Consider the following 4,282-nt stretch of genomic DNA (forward strand, 5'->3'; position numbering starts at 1 on the left):
GACTCCACTTAATAAACTAACCTAGATAATGACTCCACTTAATAAACTAGCTAGTACCTAAACCTAACAACATAGCAAAGACAAGGTAACAAAGACAAGGAAGATTTTTAATTACTAACTTTATTCTCTAAACGGAGTCTTCGTGTATATAATTAGTGTACAACCTAGAACATGTAGAAGAAAGTGGGTTAAGAAGGTTGGCAAGGGAGCCTAGCAAAGACAAGGTAGATGTTTAGTCACCAAGAAGGTGGGTTAAGAAAGCATAGTAAAGAAAAGGCAATACCAACTTTAGTCTCTTTAAATCAAGTAGAACAAGTAGAAGAATATTTGGTCAAAATTCAAGATGGTTTAGAGGAAGGGCCTATAAAAATAGGATCAACCCAGTCTAGTGAAGAGGATTCAAGGGTAAGTCATAACGAGAAGGATTAAAAGGCCAACAAACAACCTACCTACGATACACAATCCTGGGCTATTTGGGCAGCTTTGGAAGCTTAGAAGCACAAAGGAAACAACCCAGGAGGATGAGGATGTGTCTCCACTCATTGTGGAGGAGTTAATTTAACCTAAGGAGGGTTATAGCATCCCAAAACTTGCTTGAAACAATGTGAATAAACTAGAACATTATTATAAAAAAGATGATACCAATGGAAATATACATGTACAAGGGATGTTAGTACGCAACCCACAATCCTAGATGGGGGAGCATGAGTGAGCATTATCACAAAATACTATTGGAAGATGTGGGGAAATCCTACTCTTCAAGGCAAGTGCTTAGCTTAGCCTTGAAAAATCCAACAATGCATGAAAAAAAAATGAAATGCATGAAGAAAAATTAACTATCACACTGTAATCCACGCCTAATGGTGGCACGAGCAATGCTTTTGTTTTCAAAGTTCATATTCCACTCCTAATGCTAAGTTACTCCCTAGCTTAATACAAATGAGGTCCAAGCCTTATGGCTTCAAGCTCATACGAAAGGCTAATGAAATGGATCCTCCCCTTCCAAGATAAAAACATAGAATGCAATAAACTCAAAAATCAAATAAATAATAATAAACTAACACATCTAAAGCTTCAAAATTGTATGTCTTTTGGAGTGTGATCTCCTAACCATAGCTTTGAATGGAGGAATAATGGAGCTAAGATCTAGGCTAGTCCTTAGCAGCAGTGCCACAAATATGTCTAAGTCAACAAGTGCTCACCTTAGCCTTGCCAAATCATGTGCTCGTTGGGCTTGTCTTTGAGTCACAATGAAACTCCCTGATGTGGGTGTGCCAGCTTGTCCATTCGTGCAATCTCATTGCATGTCACACCGCAATGCTCCTTTACTAAGAGGGTGACGTGGAAGAGCTCTCCATGCCTACATAGAGGCAAGAAGAGATAGCCTCTACAATGGTTCTCTCTCATAAAAGGTGGACAGGGAAGAAACTAATGAAATAGAGAAACAACAAAAAAAACTATCTAGCATGCAAGCAAGAGTAGAGAAGATAAGAGATCACAAGTCTTGTTGTTGCTATTGTTGGGGGTTGAAGAGATGTGGATCCACGATACGACACCGTGAAGCTAGCATGCGGGTTAAGTGGTAGATTCATGACCAATCCTACTACATGTTGGTGAGATATTATTTGGTTAGCCCTAGTGGTACGTAGTTTACTAGTTTTATCAGAGTAGGCATGAAAGGTAGACGCAAAATAGAAGTTCTTCATATGAGGCCTCCTTATATTATGGAAGTGTCTTGGGCCCTTTAAAGTTAAGTGGCTAGTAAAAGTTACCCGTGCCTTTTTATTGACAAAATCAGTTGGGCAGAGTTAACACCAGAACCACCATGAAATGGTTTTGCAAATGTAGTTGGTAGTCTAGACAATCAATGACACGACAGAACCACCATGAAATGGTTTTTGCAAATGTAGTTGGCAGTCTAGACAGTCAATGACATGACATGATATTAATCCTAGATCTCATAGCTTGATTCTTAGAGATTGGGTTGCTTTGTGGCTAATATGTTTACTACTATGCACGATGAGGTTGTGTCTGTGGTTGAATAGTTAAAGCACAGGTTATATTTTTTGGAAGCTCTTTAGAGGTACCTGCGAGGTCGATGGGTATATGTACCATGGGCCATGCTTGTGCCCGCTATGGTGTCAAGAGGCTAGTTTTTGCAGGTGTGAGGAGGCTAGTTTGCAAGTGCGTGTTAGTATGCATGCGATGAGGTGCAAGATGTGAAAATTTTTTGATGCCTGTAGTAGTGAAATTTTTTGATGCCTGTAGTAGTGAAATTTGCACGCGATGTGTATGGGCAATGGGTGGAATGTATGCTCGGTGTACTCCTCCAATCTCATAAATTTCTAGTCGATTGAATCCCGCACTTTCAAAACATTCTCCAACTTAACTATTTTTTTGAATCTCTTCAGTGCTTTCCTCGACATTTACCCAACATCCCTTTTCTTAGGGAGTCACAATGTCATGAGATGTTGATGATTGCAAGTGAGTGGAATTTACCAAGCTACAATGGAGTTATGGATAGCCTCTCTTGCTCGATTGATTTGGCATTATCAAGCACTTGTGATGGAGGCTATTTGAATCAATAATTAGTGTGGCTAAAGAAGAGGCCACAGAAGGTTCTTGCTATTTTGAGGAGGATCCAGGTGATGGGTCGTACCATGGGCCATGGTCCCCCATCTAGAAATGTATCTCTAGCACGGCTAGTGGCAATGAGGCTTAGTGTAGGTGCTTGAGATTATCGATGCATATTCCTACTAGTGCAAAGCTCATGTGTGTGTTATTGTAGGTGTCATGCATAGGTATTGGGACGATATAGCAAACTTGCATCATTGTTTAATTTTTCTTACTTGTTGTATTTGAATGAAATCAATCTATTTGAGTTTTGAATGCGGGTTCTTATGCTATGTGATTAGCCCCTTGGGCTCGGTAACAGAATTCCAATACGTAACCCGTACATGCCAAGTGGTATGTAGCTAGAGGAATTCAACTTACTCAAAGTTTTAACCAAAGAGATAGGATGTCTTATTGAGCTTGCAATGGTTTACAGTGCTTCAAATATGAATATGGTGCATATTATTTCAAATCTTACTTGTACTATTTGGATAGTGTACTCATGTGATGTACATGTGTTGTTTATTTGTGGAACCCCACGAAGTTACCACATAGGTTCATGGATTATTATTTGGATGTCATATCCACATACATGAAGGCCATTACGGGCATAGTGACTATGTGTGTAGGTACCAGATATATGTAGCCCCTCACACCATGTACTAGAGTGTACAACCTTATGGGGTTGGGTGAAGAGATCCTTGGGATAGTGGTATTTCATGGTTTTGGTGGATTTGAGATATATGTGGGCTCCTCCATGTACTGGTCTCACCAAGATCTAGGAGTGATCCCCTCTTTTTGAGAACCACACTCCTATTGCAATGACATATGTGTTGATATGTGGCCCCTAACACTAGATATTGAAGTGTACGAGCCTCTAAGACAGGTAACAACTGGGTGAAGTGGCTCCTTGAGATAGTAGGATTTTATGGTTTTGGTGGATGTGAGACATATGTGGGATCCTCCATGCACTGGTCCCACCTGAGATCTAGGAGTGATTGTGCTTGGTAGTATGTGTTGTCTTGTTGAGGATCATAGTTGTGGTACAAGGAGATACATGTTTGAACTATTTGTGCCCTCGAGTGTGGTTGGACAAGCCCCACGACATTGGGTATTCCTTGCGTTCTTTCTATGGTGCTAGGGCTTCCCACAAGTCATCCACATAAATGACTTAACAACATGATCTCTCTATCCAGCTGTTCACATAAAGTGAAAAATCTTCATTGGATATCTAAAATCCAATGGTAACAAGATATTCCCCGATTTTGTTTGACCATGCTCTGGGTACTTACTTCAAGCCATACAAGGCTTTGCATAACTTGTATATAAAATATGGATGTATATTGCTCTTATAACTTGGCTGGCATCATGTAAACTTCTTCTTACAAATAATCATACAAGAATGCATTCTTTACATCCATTTGATGTAAATACCAACCTTTTGTTTGTAGCCATAGAAATGATAGCTCTCACAGTTTTCATTCTTGCAACCGAGCTGAATGTGGGGGATTTTTTATGGCGAGCTATTTCTAGCAAGCATTTTTTTCGAATCGAGCAAGCAGATTCTAAAAAAATCCCCTCTCTCCAACTCTCTCCCTCTCCCTCTCTCTCTCTCACTCTCACTCTCTCTCTCTCTCTCTCTCTCACACACACACACACACTCAATTGC

This window comes from Cibotium barometz, chromosome 14 (genome assembly GCF_041138505.1).
Source record: "Cibotium barometz isolate CiBa-2024 chromosome 14, ASM4113850v1, whole genome shotgun sequence".
Classification (NCBI taxonomy): Eukaryota; Viridiplantae; Streptophyta; class Polypodiopsida; order Cyatheales; family Cibotiaceae; genus Cibotium; species Cibotium barometz.